Consider the following 22,100-nt stretch of genomic DNA (forward strand, 5'->3'; position numbering starts at 1 on the left):
GTTAATTTATGACTATTTCATTAGCTAAGTGAATAAGCCTTTTCTAAGTGAAAGTCCAGTTCACCTGCCAAATATAGATAGGGAAGTATAAATGAAATGAGCTATGAGGTGGCTAGCTGAGGAAAGATATACAATATGAAAAGCATTAAAAGGGAATGAGACAGAAACACAAAAGGTTTAATGTAGGCCAGGGTCAGAATTTGAGCTATTGAAGGAAGGCAACTTTGAAGAAAATTTAAGGGATAAAATTGATCACAATTTCTTGAACAATGGATACTTTTCATAGAACTGAAAACCAAAGAACTCCCATCTTCCACTAAGAGGACTACACAAATCTGGGGGCATATGCTAGGAAAATAAATAAATGGGCTAGAGAACAATTAGGAAGGCACTAGAAATGGAATGTCTGGGACAGTAAAGAGGTTCATATTAAAAAGTAAGTTGAAGGCCAAGTGCGGTAGCTCATGCCTGTAATCTCAGCACTTTGGGAGGCCAAGGTGGGTGGATCCCAAGGTCAGGAGATGGAGACCAACCTGGCTAACATGGTGAAACCCCGTCTCTACTGAAAAACACAAAAAAATCAGCCGGGCCTGATGGCAGGCGCCTGTAGTCCCTGCTACTCGGGAGGCTGAGGCAGAAGAATCACTTGAACCAGGGAGGCAGAGGTTGCAATGAGCTGAGAGTGCACCACTGCACTCCAGCCTGGGCAACAGAGCTAGATTCTGTCTCAAAAAAAAAAAAAAAAAAAAGTAAGTAGAAAATATTTGGAATGCAGGAAATCCAAGTTCATGGCCTTTCCTTAATATTTCCTGCATTAACTGTAGAGCATTCTCCTCACAAAACGGAAGAAAATGGAAGAGAGGAGTTGTCTCGTGCAAAATCCACACTTATTTCAAAAACGTTTATATACTGGAAATGGAAGGATCAATGGAAAAGTAAAAATTGAAGTAGCTAAATACATTAGTAAAGGCCAAGAAAAATCAAGAACTGAAATATTGTTGCATATTTCCACATGGTATGAAAAGACATATGTTTCAGTTATTCCTGTCAATGAGAAAGGGGAGTGTATGAATTTGGATTCTCAATACAAGTTGGATCATGTCATTTGTATTCTTCCCATTGTTAAAGGGAGCAATGCCACAGTTAAATTTGAGGAAAGGATAATTCTCCAAACAAAGTATATCTTTCAGTTGTAGACTCAGAATAACCTGTTTGAATGGATTGTATGTATTCATTGAAAATGAAATTTTGAATAATTTCTCTTAACTTTTTAATATCTTCATTTGTTGGTCTCTGAAATCAAGTCTGGCAGTGGCACTGTGGAAATAACAGTTTTGCTCAAACACAATTAAAAGGGATGTTGACAGGTCTTGTTTAATCTTATTGATTTCTTGGCCTTTTGAAAAAGGGATACATAAAAGACTCGGGTTATTCAGATCAGTGTATATGGAGAAGTGCTAAAAGAGCTATAACTGTTTAATTGGCAAACATTTAGGCTATAGTCCCTAAAGTAGGAAGTCTGATTATAACTAGGGAAAATAATTATGTCCATTGACAATAAATTAATATTATGGTTTTAATTTCCTGTACTACATATTTCCATGCTCTACAGCAATAACACTAATGATATTGTATAGCTGGAACAATGCACAGCTGTTCCCCAGTCAAGCCACATAGGAAAGTCACCTAGGCATTTTTATATAATATTGTGTCTGTCCTTATCTACTAAATGAGATTGGGTAAAGGGAATAAAGATAAAATACATATTTGTAGAAGTACCTTAGGTGATTCTTATGTAGTCACGCCAACATTTTTTTTCAGATGAGCTCTTGAAGAAACATATTTGTTCATAATTTTAATTTATTTGTGGCTAAAAAAAGAAATTTCACAACTGAGGATTAATTATACTAAATGAATTTGATAACAGAATTGAGTTTATAGTTCTGCAATCTACAACATTCTAGAACACAGGGAATTATTTAAATAATACTACCACATCATTTTCAAGAAATTATCCTTATGGCTGACTTTGATTGGAAGAATTAGCCAAGCTCAATTCAATAGGGAGATAGATTAGGGGATAAAGATTTCACCTAGTTTATAATATATCTTTAGTTTTGTGCTTATCTCGACCTATTTCATAAACAACTTTTTGCACATGAGAAAACAATTATTAATTTGGCTGATCTACACACATTTCTGATATGAGGAATATATATTTAACTTTGGAGAGAAATATATAATCGTAGCACTGGGATTCTTCAATAATATCTTCATTTTTTATTCTGAGTGTGTTTTCACCACATACACAGTGGACCACAACCTATGTTATCAGCTGGACATTTTCATTAACAGAAACAACAAAAAGCAAGTGAATATAGATCTTGTACTCCCACTGTTGTGAGGATGGAGATTCTCATCTGTATTTCATAATACTTATTTGGAGATGTTTATTAGAGAATGGTTTCACTGAGCACTATCAAACAAGGTACAATAAAGACAAGCCCAAATTTCTGTGAATATGTGTAGTGGAAGGTATGCAAGTGTTTTATACAAGAAACTATGAAATATTACTGAGGAGAAAATTAATTATATCTAACTAAATGGAAGGTAATTATTTCATGTTTATGTATTGAAAATCCAGTAACATAGAGATGTCAATTTTCCCCAAATTATTCCGTACCTTGAATGAAATACTAGCCATATATCAGCTGAGTATTTGCAGAAATTGGTAAATTAATTCTAAATTAATTAATTAATTAATTCTAAAATTCACATAGCAATTAAATAGCCAGGATTGGTAGGGCAACAGGAAAAAGAAGTAGAGAACTGATAACAGCAGATATCCAGATATATGCTTGTGTTGGATAACCAACATCTTCCAATTTTCTAACCTACAGCACAGTGACTATAGTTAATAACATTGTTTACTGGATATTTGCTAAAAGAGATCTTAAGTGACCTCACCACGAACACACACACACACACGCATGCATACACACACACAAACACACAGTAACTGGGTATGGTGAAGACTGTGTTAATTAATTTGATTGTGGTAATAATTGCACAATATAAATGTGTACTGAATGATGTACACCTTGAATATATACAATTTTTATTTGACAATTATTCCTCAATAAACCTAGAAAATAATCTATAATGAATCTGTAGTAATTAAGAGAGAGTGGTAATAATAACACAAGAATTGTAAATACTCACCAAGGGAGGAGATTACAGAGTCCAGCAATACACACAATGGAATTCCTTGAATGAACTTCTGCTTCAAACTCTCCACTAATTGGTTGGTCCAAAATATTCAGAGACCTGTATTGTAACCCAGGGCACTGATTCCCATTTCTTTCTTTTTTCTCTTATTTCAACAGCTATCAGGGTTGAATTGTGTTCTGAAGGTTCTTTGTGTCTTCTGCTGCCTGCTTCACCTTCACAGGTGTTTCCTCAAGATTCTTTTGATCATCTAATGTTAGCCTGGCTTTTGCATCTCAGGGGACCCAAACTGACACTATAACCTAAGAAAACGTGTGTGTGTTCGCATGAATAATAACCATTGCAGCACACTATCTGGAACATGTATTCTATACCTGTATATTAAAATGCATGGTATTACTCCAAATCAAGCCTTTTTTAAAAAAATCATAGTCATTGAGACTAAATTTCACTATAAATCATTAATATTCATAATATTCACCAACTGGTCTTGAATATCAGAATAACGATTATTATATTTGACATACTTGCAATTAATAAAATATTCAATTGATTTTGAAAAGTACTATAAAAGTCTTTTATAGAAATACATTAATTTTGAAGTATATTTGTCTTCTCTTTAAATTTTGAATATTGCCACCATAATTTAATTGTCAGTGTCTTTATCAGAATTACTTGTCATTATTTATTAAGAAAATTACCCTGCCCCATGCTATAGTATGTGGGATAGAAAATAAAGTAGATATGTTGTTAATGGTGTTCTACTATGTCCCATTAATTAGATTAGACTATTTGAGTTATTCCACAATAGTAATTGATTAGCACTCGCTTGTTATTACTCTCAAATAGTTCATGTTAATAAGGATAACATACAAATTGGAAAACTGCAGGAAGTACTGTATTTAGAAATACTACATTTGGTCATAGAATAGACCAGGCTAATCTATGTACAAAGAATTTAAATAAAACAGAGGATCCAATGGATTATATGTTCTAATTATAATGCCTAAAATTTAGAAAACATGTTAATGTTTGCAAGATATTTTCACATAGTATATTGGTTTCCATTGCTGCTGTAATAATTTACCACAAATTTCATGGCTTAAAACAATACCACTTTTTTCTCATAGTTCTGTAAGTGATAAATCCAGTATGCCTTATTAGGTTGTCTGCTCCAGGTCCCATAAGACCAATATAAAGCAAAATCAAGGTGTCACTCACTGGGTGTCACTGCTATCTGGAGGCTTTGGGGAAGAATCTATTTCCAAGGTTATTCAGGTTGTTGAGAAAATCCAGTTTCTTACAGGAGTGTCATTGATGGCTGTCTTCTTGATGTCTGCTACTACACCCCAAGGCTATATGTCATTCCTTCTTCAGTGACCTCCTCCAGCTTCAAAGCAACAAGAGCACATTGAATCCTTTTCCTGTTTTGAATCTCTTTGACTTCTTCAGCCATCAGCTGGAAACAAATTCTCTGCTTTTAAAATCTCAAATGGTTAGGCCAGGCCTCTGGGATAATCTCCTATCTTAAAGTCAGCTGTGCCACATAATATATAATCATGGGAGAGATGTCTCTCATAGTCACATGTTCCAGGGATCAGAATTTGTCGTCTTGCTGGTGGGGAGGGTTAGGATTCTGCCTGTGATACACAGGTTATCTATGAAGCTGGTACTGTAATTATGACATTATCATTATTACAATTAAACTTTCAGAGACTCAGAGATTGATAACAACTTATATAAATTCTGGTAGTTTGTAATAAAGTTAGCTAGCTCTTGAATAAAAAATCTTTGAATAAATTTATTTCCCAAACAGTATTCTTATAAGAACTGAGCTACATAGATACAAAAAAGGAAGACATAAATGCCTCCAATGGTCAATACAGTGATATGGGGCTTCATTTTTGATTTGGTTTTTTATTTTGGTAAAAGATAATCTGTGGAAATAAAGATAAATAAAGATACTATCACATAATCAGAGTGGCAAAGGCTCAATATATATTTAGTTATACAGATTATATGACATAGCAGTCACTAAATATACAATAAATTTTTTTTTTTTTTTGAAACAGAGTCTTGCTCTGTCACCCAGGCTGGAGTGCAGTGGCACAATCTCTGCTCACTGTAAACTCTGCCTCCCAGATTGAAGCGATTCTCCTGCCTCAGCCTCCTGAGTAGCTGGGATTACAGGCCCGTGCCACCACGCCCAGCGAATTTTTGTATTTTTTTTTTGGTAGAGATGGGGTTTCACTATGTTGATCAGGCTTGTCTTGAACTCCTGACCTCGTGATCTGCCAGCCTTGGCCTCCCAAAGTGCTGGGATTGCAGGCGAGAGTCACTGGTCCCGGCCAGTATATAGTAAATATTTGAGCTTATAAATGATTGCATTCAACAAAACATCCAAAAGATTATTCTCAATTATCATTGTAATGGTCTGTTTCTCTTGACCTGGCACTACCTAATATATAAGCCATTCCTACATATGATATTGAGCACTTAAAATACGCCATCAGATATAAAAAGCATAATCAATATTGAAGGCTTGATATGTAAAAACAGAAATACAAGATATTGCATTAATACTCACGTAATGATTACATTTGGAGTAATATTTTGAAAATACTAGATAAAATAAATTAGTAAAACTAACTTTATCTGCTTTTTAAAATTATTCTTAATGGGGTTTCTTGAAAAATTCTTAATTAAATCTGTGTCACATTATGTATCTATTGAACAATGCTGCTTTAAAACAATATAGCAAGAAACATTCTTCAGGATATGTTTCTTATATATCATTGTATATATAAGAGGAAATGATTTATTTTTCTATTATCTGCAGATCACCAAATAAATTATTTATAAATAAATATGTTATTCTTTGCATATGCTCAATTAATTTAAGTTCCTAAGAAATAAAAAGGAATAATCAAAATTTAAAGCTGTAAAAGCTATTTGATTATTAGAATCAAAACAGAATATAAAGCAATGTATCTAGTATAATCTCATTTTGCTCTTGTTTTTGTATTCCAGATCATTCCTCGGCTTGTTGAGCTCATTTCTTCTCTCCTTCTAGGTCTAATAAATTGACCCCAGTGTTCATCTTCTATTAATTCAAAAGAAGCTTTGTGCTTGCATCAGCGCTGCCTGACACAGGGAAAAATGAGAAATGCGGCCATTGATATGCAAAGAAGGGCAATGTGGCTAAACTGAAGAGAGTAGGCTTTTGTCCAGCTACTTCCAAAATGGCTCATTTCAGATTCCCACTTGTTCAACTAAAACAAAATATTAATGAATCTGCTAAATAAAGCTTATAAATGCTGAAGAATTAATAAGGGTGAAATCTGAAGGGCATAAGTACATTTTCTCAATAAATTCTCTTTGACCACTCATGCTCAGGTGTGTGATATGTTACCTCTTGTTTTTATGAATCCTTCCATTGTTGTAAATGGGCTCTGTATAACCTTTTCAGTTAGGAAAGATCAAAGAGACTTTGATAAAATATATTGGAAAGTTACCTATGCTTTAAAATTTAATCAAATGACCAAATGAGTAAGCAAGCACTGTTTGGTTAGAAAATAGATTAATGTCAAGAATTATACTGAATGTAGGTAGCTATATCTAAAAAGAGTGATAATATGTATAGTTATGTTGCAAAGAGGAGAAAATAGTTAGATTTCTTAGTTTAAAAGTAATTACTGGTGCTGGACGCCATGACTCACGCCTGTAATCCCAGGACTTTGGGAGGCCGAGGTGGATGGATCACAAAGTCAGGAGTTCAAGACCAGCATGGCCAACATAGTGAAACCCCACTTCTACTAAAAATACAAAAATTAGCTCAGCATACTGGTGCGTGCCTGTAGTCCCAGCTATTTGGGAGGCTGAGGCAGGATAATTGCTTAAATCTCCTGGGAAGTGGAGGTTTCAGTGAGCCGAGATGGCACCACTGCACTCCAGCTTGGGTGACAGTTTGAGACTTCGTCTCAAAAGTAATAATAATAATAATAATAATAATAATAATAATAATTACTGGAATGAAAATTTAGTTTCTTAACACATATAGGCACCAACTTAATTGAATAGAATTTTATTTGCTATATTTACCTTTCAAGTGAATATTCTTTTACATAAAAATTTTGTGGGAAATGTTTTCACGCATTAAAAAAGCAATAAAGGTGTAAATTAAAGTGTATATACTTTACGGTAGCTACAGAACAGCTCCATGTAAGTAGTATGAAGAAAGTAAACCTGCACTTATGTTAACTATGCATAGTTTCTTTGAAGACAAGATAATTTACCACACATTTGTCTCTTGGTATTTGCAGGAAATTGGTTGCAGGACCTCTACACATATCAAAATCTGCAAATCCTTCAGTCCCTTACATAAATTGGTATTATATTTGCATGTAATATACACAAACTCTGTTACAAATTTAAATCATTTCTAGATTATTTATAATACCTAATGCAACATAAATGCTATGTAAATAGTTGTTATACTATACTGATTTTTTATTAGTATTGGTTTTTATTGTTATGTTGTTATTTTTATACTTTTTCTTTTATTTTTGATCAAAAGTTGGTTAAATCTGCAAACGCAGAACCTGTCAATTTGGAAAGTCGACTGTACAATATTCAAGCTTCAAAAATTTTAAACAGTGATACTTTTGGAAGATTAGCGATGCGCTGGATTTGTGAAGAATGGAAGAGCATGGTTTTAAACACTTGGATAAATATATTGGTGATATTTAAAATGGAAAATAAAGCATTCAACTAAAATTTTTGGAAAATAACAGACTAATAATCACTAAAGATAAACATAAAAGTAGTGTTTTTTTAAATAAAAGGGAAAAGCGGTTAATTTAATGCAAATCCAGATTTGGTTCTTGAAAGACTCAGAAGCTTGTTATAGCCCTTCTTACTCAAATTGTGAAAATGAATACAAAACTACTACAATCAAATCTAGACAACAAAATAAGTAAATATACAATTAAATATACATAAATATACAATTAAAATTATAAGAGATTACTTGCTATATGTTAATTGTAGGATATTGCTTGCTCCATGGTAATAAATGTGAGCATTTGATTGCCATGTTGAATTTTCTAGGAAAATGAAAAAAATTCAAAGTGAGTTAAACAGAGGTTGAAAATATAAATAAACTGAGAAAAGAAATTTGGTAACTTTTCAAAAAACAAACCTTTGGAAAATAGCTCACTTCATGAAAAAATATTTTTACATCTGAAGGATATATGATTATTGTACAAGTTTTCATAACATAAAGGAACCAGTATTTGTCTTCAATTATTTTAAAAGTAAATGCACAATTGATGCAAAAACTTAAAGAAAAAAATTAAAGATTTATGGAATTCACATTTATGCCTATAGAATCCAAAATTACATTATTACTAAATATAATTCAATGTGATATTTGAAACATAATTTACCACATTATATTCCAACTTCTTTTATGTCTGTAGCCAAATAACTATGTATTCATTAAAGAAGTGTTGTTATGTTGTATGAAAATTAAAGGATTCTTTTTTTATTTTTATTTTTTTAAATAACAAGTAAGCTTTATCCTTTTCTCTTTCTTCTTTCCTGCTGTCTGGTAAGCACATGAGATGGCTAATGCTCCTGTAACCATTTTGTACTAAAAGGTAATTTTGATTATAAAATTACATGGTTTGAGGCTGATAGAACAAACCTGGTTCAATGTCTTCTTCACAGTGCTGATAAATTAGGCTGTTCTTTATATCTCAGTACCTATTTATTTGAGAAAATTAATTTATGTTTCTTTGTGCCATTATTGCTCTATCCTAAATGCAATTCTACAGGTAAATTATCCTGACAGCTTAAATTTAGGTTATCCTTGGAGCATGTCTTGAAGATACTATAAGGATAATGTGCAGGGAACAGTTAAGAAATTAAACTAGTGCTCAAGGCAAAATGTGTAACATGTGAGAAGAATTTGAGTAAATGATATAAGACCAAATTATAAAAATATTATAATTTATTTTCAACAAATATAAAAAATATTTGAAAGAATTAGCCAAAATATAATAAAAATGTAGTGGAGGAGATCATGAAGTCCTGAACTAAATCATTGGTGTGAGTACTTAAAAAACCTTAGAAAAAATTTGTCAGTAGATGTAAAATTACTAAGATTTTGTAATAAGTCAGCTGTATTATATTCTAAATGTATAAAACAGACAAAAATATTAAATATAATCTGTTATACTATAATTTATATTGTTTATGTAGTTTATGTTGTGCAATATCCAGTTCCACAGTGTTGCTAGTATTATGCAGATGTAGCATTACTTTATAGGTAATTTTCATAATACATGAAAGTTATGAATCATTAAGGGACATTTTCCTAAGAAAGCCTGAGCCATATATAAAAATCTTTAGAAAGAAATGTTGAAATTTCTGCAGAAGCTGAATTCTTTATATAGTCTTTATATAAGTAATGGCTTCAAGAACTACTCTATTTTTGCCAAAACTTTAAGTAAATTTTGGTGCTGACAGTGCAGACAGTGAAGATGTAAAGCCATTTCTGAATGCTATGCCACATATCAAATTCTAAATTTTGATGGAACTGGTCTCTATTGGAAGAATATGCCACCAAACAACCTATAACTCTAAGGAAGAAGCTGAAGTTTTCAAGTTAAAGATGCAGAATATTTAATGATAGTGGTCCCAGACATTATTGCCAATGGAGATCCAACGGCGCTATTTGAAATAAGATTATTTATGGTTTTGGTTGTGCTCTCATTAAAATTCACATAAGTTTATGTGGTTTGCGAATGATCGATTTTTAGCCGTGTTAAAAGAAAAACTTTAAACAAATTAAATTTTACAGAGTTTAATTGAGCAAAAAACAATTGACTCTCCATGAGTCCATTCTTAACATTGGTTTTGTATGCTCCTAAATACTAATTTCGTTACCTTAATTCAGGTTCCTAACACTGCTTAATAAATGGATTATCATTGGTAATTTGACTTGTGCCATGGAGTTCATCCAAACTGCATATTTTAAAAATTTTAATGCTGACTGATTTCGCATGAAATCTTGCAGGGTATTTCCTTGTATGTAACTGAATTTTGTACCACTCGAGTTAGCAGATTTATGAACCAATCAGTCTCCTGGAGTTTTTGAAATTCTTACTCAAACCAAATGATATGATCTCATAGTTACGGAAAATCTGTACTCAAGAGTGCTTGTCAGCGCCTTTTCCATATTTTCCATGAATCTTTTTGAAGAAATAATACCATAAAATTCTACCTGCTTGTGAAGAACTTACAGAAACTACATCAGAGTTAAGCAACTAACTGTAGAAACAACTTAAAATGGTTATAGTTAAAAACACAGTTGACAAGAAAATGTGTTTATTTCCGTGGCCTACAATAATTTAACATAATTACAATAATTATGACTAACAAAATATACCAAGATACGTCAAAATTTTATGAATCTCATACAGCATTAGGACATACATTAATAACATATTCATTGAAACATAACTCAAAAAGGTTAAACATTTTTTCTTACAAAGGCTTAAAATAATCAAAATAGAATCACAGGTCACATGACAAAATAGAATCACGTGACTAAATAATAGCCTTTCATTTAGCCAAAGTGGTAAAAACATGTTTTAAAAAGCAAAAACTTTTATTCTTTGATAGGAGACTCAATTTTCCAATTGAAAGAGCTGAGGAAAATAGCCTGAGACAGACTCTGTTTTTCTATCCTTTGTCTCTCTTTTGCTCTCTTTCTCTCTTTTTTTTTTTTTTTTTGCAGTTTACTCAAAATGTGAATAAAAATCTTCTACTGTCACAACTGTGCCACATGAAAATTCTTGTTTAAAAGAGAAAACCAAACTTTCACTTTTGTATTAATGTATTATCAATTCCAAAACTAATAAACTCTAATAAGCCAATCTCAGTCATTATTTTGACCACACAAGATTTCTAAAAACCTTTTGTTATCTCTTACAAAATTTTATTCTACTTTCTTTCTCTTTCCAACTCTTTATTTTTTATCTATATCTTTTCATTTCTTTAACTTGAAGCAATATTTAAGTAAATTTGAAACTAGAGAAAATTATTTTTTTCAAAATCACACATTGTCATGCTTTTACAACTTCTGTCACCAAAAGGGCAACTTGCTTTGTAATGCACGTTTTGTATATAGACTATTTTATATCTGGTGGTTTTAATTATACATATTAACTACAATTTTAACTCTTAGGAAGCCTAATTTTTAGTGAAAACATAGGAAGTAAGTAATTATGTACTGTTTTATATCAGCATTTATAGATGAAAGCCATTTCATAATATTTTAGAAAGACATGTTTCCTTAATGTTTTGCTTATTAACAGATCTAGATATATTTAGTTTTTCTAGATCATAGAAGAATTAGGTGACAAAGTATGTCAGTTGAAACTTATATTTAATAATTAATGTTTCACTAATTACAAATGACTTAGAAATTTTATAATTATCTATTATTTAATTTAATAGAACATGACTTTAAGATTTTAAATTACTGAAAAGTGAAAAATATTTGGAAACTATGACACAGGTACTCTCCCTTATGTCTTCCCCAGTCATTATAGGTCTCAAGTAGCCATATGACAGCTAGGATATTTATGAAGGGCAAGGCACATCTGGGTGCTGAATTTACTCACCAGTTACAGCACTTAAGACAGAAGATAAAGCTGTAAAGACTATGTGTGGAGGGTTCAAGCCCTCCCAGCTTGCCCAGGAGGCAAAGTTGGACCATAGAGGAAGGAGTCATAGTGGGTTTGACTTTTCCTTGCAGCTGGTAGTGAATTCACTGAGGACATGTTCCCAGGCCTCACGTTGGCCACCTGTCCTGACCCTAGAATCAAGAAGCTCAATACTGAAAACATAGACTAACAATTATACCAAGCAAGTATCAAAAAGTTTATAGAAGCAGCAGTTTTACGACCTTAAAACACAACGTAGAGGCAACATAAACCTGCCTAACTGTAAAACACATAGCAGAGACAACATAACCTGTCTGACCAGTAGACACATGCAAAAATGTCTGAATTATGTTAAACTGATAATTCCGAAGCCATTTCTATTTTAGTTTACCAAGAATTTCAAAACTATTTCTATCAAATATTATTATACACAGGTAACACCTATAGAAATATAGACAGAGGCAGATCTTAGCTGTTACAAAGAATTCTCATTTGCCAGTTTTCAAATAGTTTTTCTTTTCCCCATTCAGCCTATCAACTCTCAAATGACCTGTTTCCTTGGCCTCAGCAATTGTTAGCTAAACAATACTAAATTTACATTTCTAAAGGGATGATTCAGGTGTCACAAGGTAGAAAATTTGTATCTCAAAAGCACATAGCTGACACTTTAGCTTTAAATATTGCTCAAATATTTGAAAAATCATTTATTCAAATCATGGAAAAAGGTAGTGCATAAAGACCCAGTTAAAATGAGATGGCTGAGAGAAGCATCTTGAACAAAGGTAGGACTTTTATGTCAATTTCAAACAATGGTAAGAATTTCAACCCAGTCTTCCCTCTTTGGCACCCTTACAAATTAAAATTTTCTTTACAGTTGCAAATTTCTTTTAAAGAAGGATTTCAAGACAGGTAAATGTCAGAAAAGTATTTTGGAGAACTGTTTATTTCAATAGGTGGTTTTCTTTAACTTAGCTACTGTTTCCTTAACAAAAAAAAAAAAAAAAAAAAAAAAGGCTCCGGATACAGTCTACTAAAACATAGGGCAAATAAAGCATTCTTTATGCCTGGACTCAGCATGGACAGTTCTGAAAAAGAAGCAACTCTGCTTTACCTGAAGACATATATTTTTTAAACAGTTTATCTGCCATAGCTTTCTCTGCAACTTCATGCAGGATAGTAACTAATTCAAAAGTTAAGCAGATCAGATTTTTATTATTAGTCACTTAAGCTTTTTATTTTCATTTTATAAAGAATCTTTTAAAAAGGAAATAAAAATTTCATATTCTTTTTAAAAGTTTATGCATATCAGTAGGCATGCCTGGAGAAGACTAATTTGGAAGTTTTCATTTTTAAGTGCATTTCTTAAAGGGCGGTGTGTTTCATTTGGAATACTCCACTGTGATTTCTAAATTACCTTTAGTAAGATTTCACCATTTCTAAAAGTGTTTGCTGCTTCTGGGCCTTAATACTTGCACATGTAAATGTGGGCATAACCAGAAGGTGAAGTAACTAGTTCTTCAGAAATTAAGAATTCCATTTTTATATTTAATTTTAATTTTGGCTGTCAGATATCCTTGATCAACTAAGACTATGATTTTTTTTTCTACCGAAGAATTCAAGAAAAATAAACACAGCAGATAGATTATAAAAAAAAAAAAAATCCTGTGAATTTCTGAAAGATAGAATCCACACCTCTGCAATATTGCCATTTACTGCCACTTTCTGTCTGACCCAGTCAGACACCTGAGGCCTGTAATGGGATCCAATCCAGCTATTCATCAAATCCATCTAATCCTGGATCTAGCCTAATTTTTGTTGAAACTTCCAAACCCATTTCAGATTTTTAAAAAATTATTCAAACAAGCCTAAGATACTCAAAACATAAATTGTTGAGCTTGGAGACAACTACTTACCCATAATCCTTAGTTGCTGGGAGAGAGTAATGGACACAATGGGTCCAGCGAACACCTTGCTTGGTCTTAAGGCTCCTGTGAGTCTCTAGAAACTCTAGTCCAGATCCACCTTCTGACACCATCTGTTAAAAGAGAAACTTTAGACAAATTAAATTCAACAGAGTTTAAAACTCTTTTATGTCTAGTGTTCCATTACTGGAATGCTAAGCGTATGGGAATTATTTATCTCTTACTGCTCAAAGTCATCATCAAGGTCTGATTGCAAAACTTCAAAAAATTGCAACCTCATGCATAAATGGGTTAACTGAACAAAGAATGATTTGTGAATCAGGCAGCCTTCTGAAACAGAATAGATTCAGAGAGACTTTAGCTCTGCCAGTCGGTTGAAGAGTTACAGACAAAAAAAAGGAAAGTGATGTGCAGAAAATGAAAGTGAGGTACAAAAAATGAAAGTGAGGTACCAAAATAATTGGATTGTGTATAGTTTGACTTTTTCTTATTTGAACATTGTTTGAACAGTTGATCACCTGTGACTGACTGAAATTCAGTGATCAGTGAAAGGGTAAGCTATTGTCTGTTTACACATTCAGTTAGGTTACAGTTCCCTATTTACAGAGAAACTTTTAGGCTGTACAAACAAGGAGGCAGCTTTAGGCCAAACTTAATGGTTGCATATATTTTGAGTCATGTGATCTTGACCCTGTTATTTCCATAAGTACTTGTTATACTTTGTCTGTGATATTTTAGAAAAGAAGGTGCTTTTTGTTTATTTGGTTTTTTTTAAGAAAGTAGTTAAAGCATTAACACTTATAATTTTTATAGTTCTCATGATCAAACATAAATGTTTAAGGGCACCACAATCTTTAAACAGATATAAAAGAAATAAAATTGTGAGAAAAATATGTTCAATTTTTGGGAAGGCGAATGTAGAAAAATTTTACCTAAAGATAATTAACTGAAAGTCAAGAAAGATATGTACTTATTTTCTTCAAATAAGCCTTGTCACATGAAAGGTGTGATCTTTGTTATTCACAAAATGTCAAACTAAGACCTATGTTTAACCCTAATGCAGGAACGTCTGAAGCTTAGCATGAGAAAGGAATTTTATGACACATAAGTCTGAAGGAATAATGACTTTTCTTCATGAAGTAAGGCTTTATTTATATTTTTCAATGATATTAAGAAAGTTTGTGAGAATATTTTAAAAGGCAGCCAAACAAGCAACAGCACTTGATTCTTGAAAATTACGTAAAACTCTTCCCTTCTCGTAATTGGATTCTATTTTAAAATAAACTATATATAAAACATATCATAATTTATTGACTCATTTTTTAGAAAAAAAACCATAAAGAATTGTGTTTACTTAAAAAATCATGGTACCCATCAACCTGTATCAAGCAAATGTCTTTATAAAAATTGTGTTGCATTTTGAGGAAAAATAGTTGTGTGCATGCATGTGTGTGTGTGTATACAAAGATACTGATTGATGATTCAAATAACTAGCAGGAATTTTATCTCTATGTCAAGGATATTACTAAAAACACTTCTGATGTCTAAAAAGTGAGACAATAGCTATTTAAATTAGCATTAGTCATTCCAACAGGTAATGCTTGAAAAGTAACTACTGATTAATATGCTGCTTTCTTACGTGTCTAATAATTTGATCAATGAACTTTTTCTTCTGAGTATGAAATGCATTTTTATTAAAAAATTAAAGGGTAACTAACTACTAATTTTGTTTAGAAACACAAAACTGATTTGTTACTCATCTGAAAGACTTTAGAGATTAAATTTGAATAAATACAAAATCATAAGGTTCTTCTTTAAAAAGTACAGGGAGTTGAAGTTATACATGAGACTCAAAAATATTTTGATATTTAATTTCTCAAGGGATGGGAGTGACTCATGTATAATTTCCTTTTTACAAATCATTATTAGTCTTGGTAATCAAATCAACATATGGTACATTATTGAAATAGTTTTTATAAAGCTATTTGTCTTACACTAACAAAACATTTAGATATGATTTATTTGTGTAATATCTTTCCTAGCTAATTCTTACAGTATTTAGTATCATCAATATTTTGTATATTTCACTAATCAAAACATGACAAATAGCATGCAGTATTTAGCAAAGCTTAATGTTGTAGCAAACATACTCTATAGGGAATATGTCCATTTTATAAGTTGTCATACATAACATTGCAACTAAAATGATAGATTTTATGTACTATTTGTTTTCCCATAAAAACCCAAGAAATTCTTGATGTCCGAAGCTTTTATTTTTGAAAGTAGTAAAAGGTGATAAGCCATTTCGATTTGAAATTTGTTTCCCAAAAATTGTAATCCTCACATCAAGTAAAGAAATATTTGAAAAAATTGAAAATTAAAACAGTGGGCATCCTTATTAGTCTGTCCACATAGTGCTAATAAAGACATACCTGAGATTGGGTAATTTATAAAGAAAAGAGATTTAATTGACTCACAGTTTCACAGAGCTGGGGTGACCTCACAATCGTGGCAGAAGGTGAATAAGGAGCAAAGCCATGTCTCACATGGAAGCAGGCAAGGGAGCTTGTGTAGTGGAACTCCCCTTTATAAAACCATCAAATCTTGTGAGACTTATTCACTATCACAAGAACAGCACTGGAAATACCTGCCCCCATGATTCAGGTATTTCCCAGTGGGTCTCTTCCACCACATGTGGGATTATTATAATTCAAGGGGAGATTTGGGTAGGGACGCACAGCCAAACCATACCATTCTACCCCTAGCCCCTCCCTAATCTCATGTCGTCACATTTCAAAACCAATCATGCCTTCCCAATAATCCCCCAAAGTCTTAACTCATTTCAGCATTAACTCAGAAGTCCAAGTCTAAACTCTCATCTGAGACAAGGCAAGTCCCTTCTGCCTATGAGACTGTAAAGTCAAAAGCAAGTTGGTCACTTCCTAGACACAATGAGGGTACAGATATTGAGTAAATATATCCCCTTCATATGGGAGATATTGGTCAAAATGAAGAGGCTACACACCCCATGCAAGTTCAACATCCAGCAGGGAAGCCAAATCTTAAAGCTCAGAAATGATCTCCTTTGACTTCATGTCTCACAACCAGATCATGCTGATGCAAAAGGTGGGCTCCCATGGCCTCAGGCAACTCCACTCCTATAGCTTTGCAGGGTACAGCTCCCCTTCTGGCTGCTTTCACGGATTGGTGTTGAGTGTCTATTACTTTTCCAGGTGCACAGTACAAGCTGTTGGTGGATCTACCATTCTGGGGTCTGGAGGACAGTGGCCCTCTTCTCAGAGCTCCACTAGGCAGTGCCACAGTGAGGACTCTGTGTGGTGGCTCCCACCCCACATTTCTTTTCCACACTGTCCTAGCAGAGCTTCTCAATGATGTCATTTCTATACATCCTCTGAAATCTAGACAAAGGTTTCCCAAACCTCAATTCTTGACTTCTGTGCACCCATAGGCTCAACACCTCATGGAAGTTACCAAGACTTGGAATTTGCATCCTCTGAAGTCATGGCCTGAGCTATACCTTGGCACCTTTTAGCCATGGCTGGAGCAGCTGGGAGGCAGAGCACCAAGACCCTAGGCTGCACACAGCAGGGGTCCCCTGACCTAGCCCAGGAAACCATTTTTCCTCCTAGGCCTCTAGGCCTGTGATGGGGGAGGCTGCTGCAGAGGTCTCTGCCATGCCCTGGAGACATTTTCTCCATAGTCCTGGTGATCAACATTTGACTTCTCATTACTTGTGCAAATTTCTGCAGCTGGCTAGAATTTCTTCTCAGAAAATGGGTTTGTCTTTTCTACTCCATCATCAGGCTGCAATTTTTTGAAACTTTTATGCTCTGCTTCTCTTTTTAACATAAGTTCCAATTCCAAACCACATCTTTGTGAATACATAAAGCTAAATGCTTTTAACAGCACCCAAGTCACCTCTGTAGGATACCCTAAATCATCTCTTTCAATGTCAAAGTTTCACAGACCTCTATGGCAGGGGCAAAATGCAGCCAGTCTCTTTGCTAAAACATAGCAAGGGTCACCTTTATTCCAGTTTCCAGCATGTTTCTCATCTCCATCTGAGATGAGCAGCATTTGGTCAAAAAGCCATTTAGCAAGTATCTAGGAAGTTCCAGTCTTTCTCACATAATCCCGTCTTCTTCTGAGCCCTCCAAACTGTTCCAATCTCTGCCTGTTACCCAGTTCCAAAGTCGTTTCCAAATTTTTGGGTATCTTTACAACAGCACCCCTCTCTACTGGAACCAATTTGCTGTTAGTTTGTTCTGACGCTGCTAATAAGGACACACTGAAGACTGGGGAATTTATAAATAAATGAGGATTAATTGACTCACAGTTCCACATGACTGAGGAGGTCTCACAATTGTGGTAGAAGGCAAAGGAGGAACAAAGTCACATTTTACATGGTAACAGGGAAGAGAGAGAATGCACAGGGGAACTCGCCTTTATGAAACCATCAGATCTTGTGAGACTTATTCACTATCATGAGGACATTACAGGAAAAACCCACCCCCATGATTTAATTACCTTCCATCTTGTCCCTTACATGACATGTGGGGATTATTACAATTCGAGGTGAGATTTGGGTGGAGGCACAGAGCCAAACTATGTTAGTATCCGTGTCAGGACTACATAAATATCTCAAAATTCACTAGGGAATGGATTATAGTCATATACTAGTGGAATAGAAAATAGTAATATGTTTATATTTCAATTTAATAAACATTACTCTTTAGAAAAGTTTTCATATACAGGAAGAAAAGATGTTATAAAGTTTCCCATACCACATGTCATTTTCTCTATCAATGTCTATAGTAGTATCAAACATTGATTACAATTAATAAATCAATATTGATGTGTTATTATTAACTAAGTTCACAAGTTATTCAGTTACTCAGCTTTTCATTGTGTCTCTTTTCTGGAACCAGGGTTGCGTTTAGATTTCCGCATTACCCTTACACATATGGTCTCTTAGACTCCTCTTCGCTATTATAGCTTCTTTGATTTTTCTCATTTTTGATAATTTTGACAGCTTTTAGGTGTACTAACCAGGTATTTGTAAAATGTCCCTCAATTAATGTTTCTTTAATGTTTCTAATACGATTAAACTAGAGTTCTAAGTTGTAGGAATCACAGAGGTTAAGTGTTATTTTTATCTAATTCTGACAAAGCTGCATGACATCAGTGTGATGTGACGGTTGACTTTGACCACTTAGCTGATAAAGTGTTTGTCTTATTTTTTAGTGTAATGTCCCTCTTCCCCTTACTGTACTCTTTGGAAGGAAGTCATTATGTGCAATCTACATTTAAGGAATGGAAACTTGTGCTCCTCCTTGAGGGCAAACTCTCTACATAAATTATTAGAAGTTTGTCTCTTTTTTCCATGTATTTATTTATTGAGTGCTTGGTTTTGATTATGTATTTATGTAAACATGGCTTCATGGGTATTTATGTTACAATTTGGGTTAAAATTCAACATTACTTAATTTTCTTGCTTAGTGTTTTTCCTAGTTCTGTTCTTTGGGAGCTCATTTGGCAGACTCTGGTCTCCTTGATACTTTTCATTGTGTGGTTGTTTGGTTTGGTTTGTTTGGTTTTCAGCACTTCCATTTTTACTCTAAGCTCAACTTCTACATTTTCTGCTCCAGCCCGAGAATCAGACATTTCTCCAAGGAGTCTTTTGGCAGCCATTTTTGAATGAGGCTATCTCTCCTGGATTCTTGAATTAAAGAATTATATTAGAGACCAATATTTGAGTTTATTGCTACTAGGGTGTTGCTAGTTCTTTCAGAAAACCATTCAAAAAATGTATTTGTGTATATGCTATGTGTATGTGCATTTTGCAAATATTTCTGCATATAACTATCTGTCTCCACATTAAGCTACCTGAGTTTAAACAGAGATATCCAACTTTAATGTATCACCTCATGGATATTACCATATAGCCTCTATGTAACTTCTAACTCAAACAATGAGAAACTTGCTTCCCACCATTAGCCATCTATTTACACTGATGTTATGACAAAATAAAAGCAATAGAAGTAAATGTATGTTGTGAAAATCCAGGAGAACAAGAAAAAGAATCTGTAGAGTTTCTTCTCCAACATCCTCAGAAAACTAAAATCATCCACTAAAAGATTATTTTTTGCACTGAAAGAGAAGATACTCTTTAAATATGAATCCATTTCAAATTGGTAAAATAAACAGACATGAAATTAGAAGAGCCATGAGTATAGAATGTTTTTCCATTTATGTTGTCTATTTCTTTCAGCAGTGCTCTGTAGAGATGTTTTATCTCCTTTTTACAGTTAGACAGATTTCTGAGTATTTTAATTTTTGTGGCTATTGTAAATGGGATTGCATTGTTGATTTGGTTCTTGGCTTGAAAATTGTTGGTGTATAAAAATGCTAATCATTTTTGTGCATTGATTTTGTTTATCAGTTCCAGGAACCTTTTGGAGAAGTCCTTCGGGTTTTTTAGCTATAGATCATGTCATCAGCAAAGAGAGATAATTTGGCTTCTTTTTCTGCTTGGATGCCTTTTATTTCTTACCCTTGCCTAATTGCTCTGGTTAGAATTTCTAGTACTATGTTGAATAGCAGTAGTGAGAATGGGCATCGTTGTCTTGTTCTGGGTCTTAAGTGGCATGCTTCCATCTTTTGCCCAGTGTGATATTATCTATGAGTGTGTTAAAGATTGTTTTTATTAGTTTGAGGTATTTCCTTGGATATCTAGGGTATTGATGGTTTTTATCATGAAGTTATTTTGAATTTTATCAATAGCTCTTTCTGCATCTATTGAGATGATAATATGGTTTTTGTTTGTAATTCTATTTATGTGGTGAATTTCATTTATTGATTTTCATATGTAGAACCAACCTAGGATCTCAGGAAAAAAACCTACTTGATCACAGTGAATTAACTTTTTGATGTGCTATTGAGTTCACTTTGCTAGTATTTTGTTGAGGACTTTTGCATCCATTTTCATCAGAGATATTGGCCTATGGTTTTCCTTTTTCACTGTGTCTTTCCCTGTTTTGGCATCAGGGTGATGTTGGCTTTTTAGCATAAGTTAAAGAGAAGTTCCTCCTCCTCACTTTTTTGGAATAGTTTCAGTAGAATTGGTACCAGGTCTTCTTCGTGCATCTGGAATAATTCAGCTGTGAATCTATCTGATGCAGGGATTTTTTGTTGTTGTTGTTGTTGTTAGATTTTTTTTTTTTTGAATTAGTGATTCAATTTTGGAACTCAATGTTGGTATGTTAAATATTTCAAATTAATCCAGATTCAATCTTGGGAGTTTGCGTGTTTCCAGGAATAAATGTTTAATTTTAAATCTAAAATATGACCATAAGTCAGAATGAAGATAGAATAATAACCATTTACATATTTTATTTACTGCCAATATAGAAATAATGAAACCAAAATATTGGAAAATAAGAGACAAAACAGGAAAAAAATACATTTATTGATTATGATATAAACAATAATATGAGGCAAAGTATATCAATAAAAATGTATAAGCTAAAAAAAGATTAATAGAAACAGTTGACTACACATATTAAAATGGTTTAAGAGTAAAGCTAACAAGTATACTTAAAATACAAACATTTATACTTTTAGATAAAATTTAAACATTGGAATAATTATATTCTCTAATGAGTAAATGTAAAAGTCAAATCACCAATTTAAAACATTTAAAATGTCTTAAAGGGAGGAACCCAAATAAATGTTATTTCTATGAGAGTCAACTAAAACAGCGTGTTTAAATGGAAATAATGACAAGACAAATAAAACCAAGAAGAAAATCAGCATTTGAGTACCAGGCAAAAGAGAATCAGGCAAAAGTTTCAACTGGGCACAAATTTTCTTGAGCAAAGTCCAGGGGACAAGCAGAAGATGCTACAGATATGAGCGAGTACAGGAACACAGGGGCTGCCACCGATGGAGTGGGCAGGTGTGAAGGGGCTGGGTGCAAAAGCCATGTTTGCTTTCTCAGTGAGGCTTCTCACAGCCTGAGGCAAGGTTTGAGCAAAGTGCCGCTGGAATGAGACGGACCTTGCCAGCTGCATGGGAGCCGGGTGAGACGTCTCACTACTGGCTATTTCTCACTTCCCTGGTGAACTATATAATACAGAAGAGGTGGCCAAGGTCGCCTAAGAGACATAAACTCCATTGGCCTGAGAACAAACCC

Source organism: Theropithecus gelada, chromosome 17 (assembly GCF_003255815.1).
Source record: "Theropithecus gelada isolate Dixy chromosome 17, Tgel_1.0, whole genome shotgun sequence".
Taxonomy (NCBI): Eukaryota; Metazoa; Chordata; class Mammalia; order Primates; family Cercopithecidae; genus Theropithecus; species Theropithecus gelada.